Source organism: Protopterus annectens, chromosome 1.part0 (assembly GCF_019279795.1).
Source record: "Protopterus annectens isolate FY-2018-M chromosome 1.part0, PAN1.0, whole genome shotgun sequence".
Classification (NCBI taxonomy): Eukaryota; Metazoa; Chordata; order Ceratodontiformes; family Protopteridae; genus Protopterus; species Protopterus annectens.
This window is the reverse complement of record NC_056725.1, coordinates 364,025,521-364,039,287: the sequence shown is the minus strand read 5'-3', so window position 1 is coordinate 364,039,287 and position 13,767 is coordinate 364,025,521.

Below are 13,767 nucleotides of genomic sequence, written 5' to 3'. Positions count from 1 at the left end.
CCTCTGACGTGTTGTCATGGAGGCCGGAGCCACCCAGCATGTCCACCTGGAGCAAGTAAGTAACATGCCCTATCTGTAGATGACAGTTGACTGTATTGTTAGATTATGTCTACGTGAGCTGTGCACTGTGTGTTTAGCAGTTCTGCTGCCTAGTGTTGTGCAATACTGATATTTCTAATAATATCTCTAAACCTGTGACTGTTGACTGTTGTTAAACTGCAGTTTAGCATACCCACTGTAGCAATGCCACAGTTGTGGCCACTGATGAACTCTCTCATATTCTCGTAGGTCCATCTGGTGTGACAGCAGGGCAGCCGATCCATGCTGGTGAGTGTGTTATAACTGCAATGTTGGTAATGAAATATGCATGTCATAGGTGAGGTGTAGGCCATGTACACATAACACACCTATGCATACTGCATGCCGTGCATGTTTGCTGTAAGACGTTGCACAGCTCAGTAATGTCAGTAGCTGCCTCACTGACATGCAATACACAGAGCATAAGATAAAGTTGTGGCAACCCCATACTGCACATTGGATAGGCATAGTTGCAACACCTGTACACAACATAACACATTTATCATACGCAGTACACAAAGACATGCTACATATGGCGTAACCACACACCCACTGTAAGGGCACACTTCAGTATCCCACATGTCATCCACACACACATGATGTACCTCAGGGGTAGAGGCCTACTATGGGGCTGTGTAACACTCTTTAACACATAACACAGTCATGTTAGGCAATGCTCCCTATTGGGCACCTCATACGCCCATGTACAAAGTGGCTGTGTAATAGCGAACATAGCCATGGCCCTGCAGTTCAGGTACAGCATGCTAGGCAGTGGTCTGTCACACAGTAGTAGCCGTGAGTGACCACAAGATGCATGATGATGATGATGATGATGATGGCACATGGTAGAACACCCCATCCAGTTACAGTGACCACAGTACTACACATAGCGGTCTTTGATTTGTCCCTCATTGTTGTGTGTGTGCAAACATATGCACCTATACACAATATGCATAGCATGTTGTGTGTGTGCTTACATATGCCAGTATACACAATATGCACAGCTGTCGCCATCTGTACAAAAAGTCACATATATGTCCTGGAATGCTATTGGGTGTATAGGTCATATGCCACACATTGGGTATGTGTGGTGTTTAATGTTGCAGTCGTGTAGCATGCCATGTCATGGCTGGCACCGACATATCTGCAATATGTCCCACACTCACCATAACCACTGTACAATGGCCATGTCGAGCATTGGGATTCCTTCACGTCTACATGCACCACTCATCCCATGTCTGTACATTGCATGCATTTGCTACACCTGTGCCCACTATTATTTGCTATGGACACAGACACTGTAATCACACATGGCAATCTATGTGTCACACAGATAACACATGCAGCCATGGTATGTATACCATTGAGTGATGGTGCACAGGACATTGCAGAGCAGATAATACTTGCACAGCAATGTTGTGTCCATGTACACATTGTGTTCCAGGGTGTAGACAATCACTGAACAACTACACACATGCATCACAGCCATGTATAATGTCATTAAATAGGGCCATTTACACTTGCACTGCATGGTCTTGAGCAACACATATTCTGCATGCTGACACGTGTTAGGTGACTGTTTGCCTTGTGATACTGTCACCCACCTTCACCCACTATTGTGTGTGTGTTGGATTGCTGGTGTGTGTGTGTGTGTGTGTGTGTGTGTGTGTGTGTGTGTGTGTGTGTGTGTGTGTAAGTGCTGTGGTGAGCAGTGCATTTGTGTTCATGTATGCATGTGTGCATGCGTGCATGTGTTCGTGTGTTCATGTGTTCACATGTTCATGTGTGCATGTGTGCATGTGTTCATGTGTTCATGTGTGCATGTGTGCATGTGTGCTAACATCATGTACAGATTGTGAAGTGTGTTTCCTGTCTTCCTTCCACAGGCGCTGAGTTAGGGGTGTCAGAATGCAGCAGGGAACCTGATGTCACTGCCACTAATAGTGCAGATGATGAGACGTATTGTGGCACAGGAAAGTCTGACAGGGTCTATCGCTGGTCCACCAATCAACAGTACACAGCATTCAACCCCATCTATGAGCACACTCATACTGCCAATACATCCCTCATCACCAATGGCCTTAGCTGAGGGACAGCATAGTGTCGGCATTAACCAGGAGAGTGTGGTACCCATGGCATGTGCATCCCTTCACATCAGCCATAGCTGGATTACTGGAATGATACCACATAGGTGGATGTCCATTGGTTCTCGGGGGAGCACCACTGGTCATATTACCCCTGGCAGACGTGCCCCTAGAAATATTCCAACCTCCAGTATGTTCCAGGCTGTAATGCAGGCACAGGCATGTAAGGAACGGTACACCCAACAGGGACTAAGGGCGCAATGGGCCCATTACACTGCTATCAATGACAGCATCCGTGACCTTGCCGGTGCCATCCAGAATTACACCGAGGTCATTGATAGCCATTGGAGGGAGACATTAGATGTCCTCCACAATGTGTTAGCCATGAACCAGGACTGTGTGGGATGGATGGGATGCTGACGCAGATGCATGTCAGCAACAGCATCAGCTGGCAGTCATCGCGGATGGACCACGGATCACAGCCACTCCCGTAGTGGCAGTTCCAGCCCCAGCAATGCTGGGGCTGGCCCGCCCATTGACTGCCCTACTAGACCACGTGCATGTGGCACTGGCCAGTCCCAGCAGGGACATGGGTCCAGTCATCATACCTCTGCCTCTGATGATAGCACCCAGCCAGGGTTGGTACCCGATACTGCCCGTAGCACCCCTGCCAGGCAAAGGTACCATGTCTGTGGCCAGAGACAGTGATCTGTATGGCTTAGCAGGTACAGTCTGTGGCTGTCCCCCAACTGCCAGTACATGGCAGCCACATGGTGGAGTTGTTTGCATGCAGACACACACACATTAACCATACAACTAGGTCTCACACATACACACACACATTACATCAACAATGGTCCATGTTTTACTGTTGTCCCTCTCACACACACACACACACACACACACACACACACACACACACACACACACACACATGTCGATTGGATGGGTCAATGGGCTCTGGCAAACCAACAACACACCCTGTGCATATGATGACACCTGTGCCACCTCCTGTCATCTGTAACATTGATGCAGGAATAGGCTAACATGGTTCTGATGCACAAGGTGACATTATAGCAGTGTAGCAATAGTAGCAGGTTGCCAACAGGAAAGTGTACTGATATCCTTGTAGGTATATCTGAGCAGGCATTATGCATCACAGCTCTGATAGTCATTGTAGCATCGTTTACACCAGTGTTAGGTCTGAGTATGTATTGTCTACCCATGTGCCACTTGGCTGAAGTGTACAGTGTTGCCAGCATGTGTTAGTGGGTGGACAGTATGTGTGTGATGTGTTCATTACAAATTAGCAGGTGTACATCTGTGAACATGGTGTGTGCGCACTGTCTGCATGTACGTGCATAGTGGACACGTGGGATGTGCGACATACCCTGTTGTACACATTGTTTACATCTCATAGTATCTTTTGATGGCCAGTATGCATTCTACTACAGATATATACTAACATGGGTACACATGTGTGTATGACATGGGTTGACACTATGCTGTGTGTGATACTGTTGATATCTGTGAATGATCTGCAGTCTGGTAGTATACACCACCTCAACGGCATGACTATAACCACGCATTAGATGATGTCCTGACAAATGACACACAGTTGTAGGGAACTCAGTAACAGTTGGATCCTTCCAGTACTATACTATAACAGTAATCAGTGGTATTGACCATCACACGTTCCTGGGACCACACCTGTGTGGCATATAGCCCTCTTAGGTACATGCAAACACACTAGGGATATGTCCATCCACATCTGGAAATGCATGCATTGGCCTACACTGCATTCCCTGGATGGGACACATATCCTACACAAGGGTATCATACAGACAAATCCCTGTTGTCCAATACATGCTGTATAGTCGCAAGCCGACTATGGCATAGTCATCCACATTTACTAGACATACTATCCTGACAGTACCACATAGGTGGTGGCCCTCATGTATGTTGGGTACCAGTGTGTACAGACCGACACGTGTTATGTCATCTGTCCCTTGGTATCCACATATCCATAGGTATTGTGGGGTCCATCGGTGTTTCACATAACACATTCAGGGCCTGCATGCATATCCACAGGGCTGTTGTACACCTATAATGACTGTCCATTACTGCCAGTCATTGTTGTGTATGAGCATGTCTGACATATACCCCAGGCAATTACCCTCACTCACAGTACTCCATAGTACATGTCATGGGTGTGTGTTGCACAGATCGCCTTGTCCATGGATCATTACAGTGGCCGGGCTTGTCGCATACATACATATGTGACCTATGATCTGAGAAGTAGCGGCACAATCTGTCGAAGGAAATAAATGTATTCATGTGGTATGCAGGCTTCACACCTATGTACTGATTGTGGTCACATGTACACATATTTATTTGCCACGCAGATACCCGATGTGTGCAATGGACATACTGTTTTAATCATATGTCACACCATAGTAAAAGCAAAACCCACACTGCACTGACCGCCTGCAGTACACACATACACAACAATCAGCATTTGCAGGCTTCAAACCCATCCCTAACTATGTTAAGATACTAGAGCGATAAGCATTAACACTGCATGCTATATGCTTTACTGTGTGGTTTCTCTTCTCCTGATATATTTGTAGGATGCTGACATCATCAGACATTCCAATGAGGGATGTACCTCTTTTATTGTGTTTTCCCAGTCTCCAAAAAGGCTACTCCTCTCAAAGAAAATCACACACATACACCCCCCAACACACACAAACACACACACTGTCAGGGCATGCAGGATTCAAACCCCATACTAGAGAGATATGCATTACCACGGTGCGATATATGCTTTATGAGGTGGTTTCTGTTCTTCTTGAATATTTGTACGATGCTGACATCATCAGACATTCCAAAGAGGGGTGTACCTCTTTTAATGTGTTTTCCCAGTCTCCTCCTCTCAAAGGACATCACACACATAGCGTTTGCAGGATTCAAACCCCTCCCTAAGAATGTTATGAGACTAGAAAGATACGCATTAACACAACGTGCTATATGCTTTACTGGGAGGCTCCTGTTCTCCTGGTATATTTGTAGGATGCTGACATCAACAGACTGGACATGGTAATGCATGTGCACTTTCTTTTATGCAATCCCAGGAATGATCCATGTGGGTTGTCAGGTATCAGCAGCTTGAACAGGACCCTGTGAGTCTCACCTTGTGTGATCTATCTGTGGACATACTGACATCAGGTGGTGAAGGTGACCACACACACCACATATCAGTCTCACATACACCGATAGCGACAGCAGTTAAACCACATTATCACACATACACATACTTGGAGGCTCTACATACACTCTGCCTAAGCAACAGAGACCTCCAAAGCAGACACACAAACAACTGCTACCCCACTACAATACCCACATATCACATAGTTCACAATGTCAGTGTGCCACACAGTCACTGCCCTTCGGGCTAAACAACACACCTGATACACTTGTAATAGGTGACACAATGTCAGACACACTGACGCCCCACTCACCAGGCCAAACAAGGGAATAGTCACTTTGAGCTGTCTCTCAGTTGCCAGGATCCGCCGCATAACACATGCACTCAGGTCACTCCAAAGCAAGTCCTGGACTGGCTCCATCATTGTCCATGCTGGTGCGTACAACCTCAGACGTTCCTCCCTGAACCACATGACATGATACATAGAGGAACTCTCTGATCATGTAGCCCAGGCCAGTATGACCCTGACCTTGTCTAGCATCTTACACTCACCAAGTATGATGTCTCAGTATACCAACAAACTGATCACATTTAACAGTTGGCTAACATATTGGTGTTATTCAAAGGGGATACAGTGTCTGTCAGCCTGGGGTGACATGCTCGACATGCCACATAGCTTCCCTGTGGACAGCTTGCCCCTGTCTCCCTTGGACTTTTGAATACTGGCTAAGGCACTTGCTGCCACCATACTGCCTTATTTAAGCGGGGCTCAAAATACATATCCACCTCCATAGACATTACAGAGTACATGACACTGAGGGTAATGCTGCTCAACACCAGATGTATTACCCTCAAATTGCGAACACTCAGGAATCTCCTCAGTATAGAGAATAGCAATATCTGTGCACTAACAGACACATGGTTCAGGCTCCCACATGCACACTAGCACTACCAGGTTATGTTTCATACCATGCTTTCTGACCACATAACTCGGAATGGCCAACACAAATAGGGGGAGTATCTATATACATCACAGATACACATACCTCCGGGTTGGTAGCACTGCACAAAGTATCACAGACCGTACATATGCACCTAACATTGTGCAAATCTGCCTTTTGGTTTGTTGCCTGCTACAGACCACACTGACAAACTCAGCAACCACACTCAGCTTTCCGGGGAACACTGGACAATATGACAGTCTCCCCAAACACCATTATATTGGGTGACATCAAATACCCACACATTGACTGAGGATAGTACTCAGGTCCCAACACCCTCGCCCAACAGTTGCTACTATTTGTAAACTCATATGCTATGGCACAACCGGTCACCATACCCACAAGAGGGGGCAACATATTGGACATGATCATAACCAACATGGGGACTCTATGTTCCACACCTGTGATATACCCCTCATTGGTAAGGACAGAACATACTTTATCTCACTGGACATCCATATCCCGTCCCCACACCCATCCTGGGTAATCTTGGTGAACTTCCCAAAAGCAAATGTCACACTTCTCCGTACCACGGTGGTATCCTTCAGAGACCCTGGGTCAGTGGTAAGTATGGCTCAGACTGCTGAATCCTTTACATACACATTCTATGGACACCTAGTCGACTGCATGGATCATGCTATCCAAAATAACACCTGGACTCACTCCTCCAATGGCAGGGGATCTGTCTGGTGGACCCTGGCAATTAATACGCTATACAACAAAAGGAGGAAGCTAATACATGATAGAGCACAATCACAGACAGGGAAGGCATCTGTGATCTGTACTAGCAGACAGCTACAATCACTCGTGTAGTTATGTCAGGTCCGCTTCTAACGGACAATTGCACCAGACACATTGGACACACACAAGGCCTTCTTCAGTTAATTCGGGTACCTGTCTGGACACTCACTGATATGCTGTGTGTTACTGCATACTGACTGAACATACCCTGAACCCACAGACATTGCCAACATCCTGACAAACAGGTTCAGTGCAGATGTCTCCCCCCCATCCCCCCTAAGGAGGTACTGTCCATCCCAACAGAGTGTAACCTCCGTGACATCACGAATAAACAGGTGAGTGCTGCCCTCCCCACAGTGGACAATACAGCATCAATGGGACAAGACGGTGTCCCGACCTGTGTCGTACATGGCCTTCATGACAGACATAACCCTCACATTACGTCACTGTTCTATATCAGAGTTACTGCAGGATTTCTACCCACGGAATGGCGTACAGCGATAGTGGTGACGCTCCACTGAATACTGCCACAACTGACCACAGTCAATATCAGCCTATAAGGCTAACTAGCCTGTTCTGCAAAGCTATGGAGCGTATTGTAATGGGACTCATGCACATAGACATGGGAAACCTACAGACACTGGGCCCTACACATTACAGCATTGTTGTGGGCAGATCTTGCCTGTTGGACCTGTTTGTATTCTTTAAACAGTTACCAGGTCCATCAGTGTTGGGACGGTTGTCCACACACCCTGCCTGGACCTTGCACAACCCTTCAACACAATACCTCACTCGGCCATTATGCATAGGCTCACCGGCATCAATATCGACACATATCTCACACGATGGATTGCTACCTGGATCAGGGATAGCACCCACATGCTCAGTGTTGCAGGTGCCATGTCTGACTATACACCAGTTACACATGGCATCCCACAAGGCTCAGTCCTGGGACCTCTCTTGTTCAATATATATTTGTGTGAAGTACAGGCTATCACAGGAGGGATATGGTTGCCCATGTTCGCAGATGACTGCAAACTGGGTGCCATAATCAACTCTCCAGCTGGCACATGCATAGTCATACAGGGTCTCACAGAGATAGGATGACTGGTGCCTGAGCCATGGCCTATGGCTACATGCCATTAGTTGCATAGTCATCCCCTTTGAGAATGACAACATGCCCACACATTACCACATAGGTAGTAATCCATTACATACGGTAGGAGTTGTTATGGATTTGGGGACACGACCTGTTCATACTCTTGCCTTTGACAATCACATTGCTAAAGTGGTTAGACAGTACTTCTACATAGCCCACCATATCCCACATGGTTTCACATGTTGATCACGTGTGGTCATTGTGCCCCTATACTCATCACGACCATGCTTGGTTACTATGCCACATTTGGGATGTACCTTACCCCACACCTGCAGCAACTGTAATGGCCACAAATGTTACTCATCAAGCAGATGTAGGGACTCACATGGATGCCCTGCAGAGTTCAGATACAGTAACTCCAGCTCTTCTCAGTCACTTACCACCTACACGGATGTGTTGTGTGCCTGTAGTTTAAGGCACCATCTGACCCAGAATGAATGGACATGCTCCACCTCAAGATATCCAACTCCCTTGGAGCTACACACTCCAGGGATATATACCTCAGCACAGATGTTAATAGGACATGCTGGGGGGACAGATTATTATCCATAAGGCTCCACTCACTGCAGAGTGTAGTCCCAGTTTTGCATAGACAGAGCCACCCACTGACCACCTACAAGTGACATCTTGACAAGTGGATGGGTGATCGTATGTGTACCCATGGGATATCTTCTGGGTCCCTGCTAGACAAAGGCACAATGCACTAAATGTAAATGGGCTATCTTGTGTGACCTACTATTCACGGGCACAGTGTTCTGATTTAACTGGGTTGCAGCAGCCAAGCACTCTCTGGCTATGCTTGTACATGCCATAGGACAGATAGCCTAGTATCAACCTCTGACCCTATGATAATGTTCATGATGCACAATGTTTATTGCTGATACTGTTTGCAGGTTTTTATCATCTTTGCTTTCCCACTTTCTATGAACCGCTTAGGTATCTGCAGAACATATTTGAGTATGACAGGTTTCCACTATATTATATATGTGTCTGATGTCATATAAGTTTGTGCACAGGGCAGATTGCTGGATAGTGAGAGGTTCCTGGGTTAACACATGCAACTGCCTGATATGTGTGGCCCACTGCTGTACTCCAACATGGCCTAAGTGTGTGAGCATGCCTAGTTCAGACTGTCAGTGTTCTGTTGCCTGACATTTGTCTCATGTATTCCAGTGTGTGAGCATGCCCAGTGTGACCTTTCAGTATGTTGCTGTCTGAGGTCCACTACATTTGTTGATGTATGTGTACATGTCCAATATTAACATTTCTACTGTGTGTGTTGAAAGTCAGGTTCTATTCTTACTGCAGGGCCCACCTTTGTGTCATAACTCGACAGGGATTATGCTGTGCCTGCAGGCTTTCCATGGAATACTTTGCATAGACTTATCAACATTTCTTCATACAGGCTAACCACTGTAATACTGTCATGGTTTAGTGGTTCAGTACTATGTCTGTAGTGCACAGTATCCTGGTTTCGAAGCCCACCAGTGCTTATATTTTCATACTGAGCAGACCAGACTGCTTAAGGGCCAGTAGAGCAACTATGAGCATGTTGGCTTTTGTTCAGCTATGTCCTACTTAGACCCAGCTTGTCCAACATTGCTCAATATTAACCATCATTGCTGGACATTGGCCAATATTACTCAACATTGACCACATTTGTACTAGTTGGTGTGTGCAATTTTGTTTACATATACTACATGGTGGTAAATGCTGTTTAGCACTGCTTTATATTGCTAAACACATGGCAATTATGCCTCAGGTGTTGATGCAGAGCTGCCTATGTTGGATGCACATGCTACACTCCCTATACATGTTTGAAAGCAGGTAGTGTCAACGTAGGCATCCCTTTTACTATATGTGCGGGTCAGAGAGAGGTATAATTTCCAGAGTTCCTACTGAGCCAGTGTATGTGCTATGCATTGCCTATTTGCCAAGGCCAAAGCATACTGGGCATGCCTCCTTCTGCCTACTGGGGCAGGCTCAGGTTGTTCCTCCTCAGAGTCACGCTCTGCCTGTGATGGCCTTGGCAATGGTGGGGGGCTGTTTGGCCCGGGCCTATGCTGGTCCTGCTGCAGCTGTTTTTGCAGGATCATATTATGTAGCATAGCACATACCATGACAATTTGGGTACATGTAGTTGGTGAGTACTGCAAGGCTCCACCAGATGTGCCCAGGCACTGGAACCGTGACTTGAGTAGCCCAAACACACGCTCGATTACATTTTGTGTTTGTGCGTGTGCCTCATTATGGCGTTCCTGTTCAGGTGTGTGTGCATTTCTGATGGGTGTCATCAGCCACGGCTCCAGTGCATAGCCAGCATCCCCCACTAGGTGTCCATTTGGGATGTCCCCATTGGCAAATGTCTGGTACAGCTGTGTCAGATGCCAGATATGGGAATCATGGTAGCTTCCAGGGCAGCCAGCACACACATTCAGTATTATGCCCTGGACATCACACACGACCTGGCAGTTGATGGAGGGGAAGCCCTTGTGGTTGAAGTAGATCCTACCCCGCTCACCGGCTGGTGCTTTGATGCATATGTGCGTGCATTCTATTGCACCCACTACCTCAGAGTATTCCTCTATTTTCTGGAAGAGACACATATTGCTGACCAATACCTCACGGGAATTGGGGAAGTATACATGATCACTGACATGTGCTGACATGGCATCCAGGAACTGATGCAGTACCCTGGATGCTGATGCCTGTGATATCTCCATCATATTACCAGCTGGTCTCTGGAAGTTACCTGTTGCTAATATTCTTAGGCCAACACATACCTTAGTTTCCACTGGGATGGGTTCCCCTCTGTTGGTGCTGTGTGTGAGGTGTGGCCTGCACAGCTCAACAATTTTCTGCAAGAGGTCTCTGTCCACTCAATAGCGCTCCACTATCTCCAGCTCATGTAGCCCCTGGTAGGTTACCCTGGGCCTGTACACTCTTCTCCGTCTTCTCACTGTGGGTTGTCCAGCAGCATTTGCATTATCACCACCCACAGCATGTTGCATATGCCACCTTATAACAACAATGGCAGCCCCTAACATTTTTTGTCTCAGTAAAGCTTTTTCAGTTTTCACTTCTATTAGCTTACTGCAGTGTTGCAGTGTCTCTTGAGAGAAACATAATGGACTGTTGTTTGCAGAGTTTTAAGTGCTGGGATGGGCTGAGCTAGTGTTCTGCCTGGGTAATTGCCTGATTCTGATTGTTTTCACCTGCTAGCTCTGCTAGTACTCCCTGGTAACTTCTCTAGTATTTGGTGTGCTTCCTTTTTCCTTTCTGTTTCCTGAGGGGGGAGTGCCGCGCACACAAGCGCAAACACGTGCACAGCAGCTCACACACGCGCACACATGCTTACACGTACTAAAACTTGCTTATTCTTGTTAAAATGCATGCACACCAGCGCAAACGCTCTTGCAACTGTTTACACAGCTTTACATATGCTTACTCAAGCTTACATGCGCGCGCACACGCTAACACGAGTGCACATTGTCTTACTCGGGTTTACTGGCACGCACACATGCGCATGCATGCTCAGCAAGAATCTTTGGTGTTATCCATGGCATACACCTTCCATTTCTTGACTTTACCTAGCCTACCTGTTGACACACCTCTTTCAATAATATGTAATTGTCAGCTGACACATGACACTTTGCTCAAATGAGCTTCACTCCTTTCATACATACCCCCCTCATGATGTCACCTATCTTCTACTCTGTTACTCCCCTTATCCTACTCCTACACTCCACTGACTATGCTCATTTCCTGTGTAAACTTGCGATTCACTATCCTAACTATCATTTGCATAGGATTGCCTACTAATGCTTGGTTACATCTCTTAGACTGAGCTTCCTCCCTTAGCAACCTCTACTCGGTTTCCATGTTGTCTTCAGCCTGCCATTCACTTGCATTGTAAATTCATTTTAGCTGTAAAATACACAGTTGTGGATCTTAATTATTAATTTTCTGTTTTTTAGGGCGCAGCTCGTTTGCGTGGCGCTGCACTATGGTTAAACCCCAGAGATCGGGATGAAAAAAAAAGTTATTTTATTTCTATTTTGCATCACTTCCCATTGCCAATGGCAGTACTTTTGGCCATTGGCATGCTTCCTCCTGTAAATGCATGCTTTTTTTGCAGCTGTCATGGCTCCGTTTTGCTATTTGCAGAACCGTACTCAGTTATCAACTGAGTATATTTCTGCAAATAACACTACTCCCACTCAGACAGGTTCAGGTTTCCTGGATCGCAAATTTACCTCATTTGCATAGCTTTCACCTGCAATTGAGGTAATTTGCATATCCAAGCCCTGCCCGTGTAGGAGCAGTTTGGAGAGCTCAGTTGCACGCCCCTACCAGCTGTTCCTGGATCGCTCGGCAGACATGTTGGCTGCATGGAGTCTTACTCTACTCTTAGACTCCGTGCAAGCCTTTGTGAATCCAGCCCTATGTCTTCCCATAAACAACATTAAAACATCCAGCAAAGTCAGAGGAGCATAACTGCTGTATATACCTCCAGAAGTCATGCACTGGTGGTAACTGCATACATGTAATAACAATACCCTAAATATAACAGTAGCATACTACTGCCATGCAATGTGTGTAAGAGTGTATCAAACACATGACACATTATTCAAATTAATGAGAGATACATGCAAATAATTAACAATACATTTCATTGATAAACATTTTATGGGTGTCTTTTTTCCAGAAAATAAAAAGAACACTATATTCTAGTGCTGCTGACAGTTTTTTTTTCGAATTCCCAAGAACCCGAACTTCATATGATCGAGACCATAAGTTCGATTTTCGGAAATTCAAACTCATAAAATGAAATGTAAAAAACCCCAAAAAAGTCAAACATCACTTTTGTAGGGGGGCTGTGCCCCCCCCCCCAAGATCGTGCTACAGTGGGGAAAAAGGAAAATCTTCCATTTTGCGCTGTATGCGGAAGCGCAGAATGGGAGATTTCCCATTTCCTGTCACCATCGCAAAAAAAAATGAAAACATTACTTACACACAGGGCATACAGGGGTCCTTGCCTCTGTATGTAAGTAATGTTTTAAGGTAAGTAAAGTGTTATTTTTTAACACTTTACACATTCGAGTTACTGACTATATGCAATTTGAGCTTTCAGTAATTCGAGCATGTAAATTGCTGATATATATATATATATATATATATATATATATATATATATATATATATATATATATATATATATAAAGATGTCATTGCTCCCTTGCTTCTGATTAGACTATTTGCATTCATACAATACAATGTGTCCTTCAGGATGTACCTTACTCAGTTTTTCAGACAGCTAATAACTCTGAGCTACCAAGAAAGGCTAAAAGCACCACATCTCTACTCAGTATCTAAGGGACTTTGAGAATCAGCATATGCTTGACTGCAGTGCCATTAGAGACCTTGCTGTCCATGAGAAATATATTGGCACAAGTCTAATACTTTAACAAACTAACACACACCATTATCTGTAAC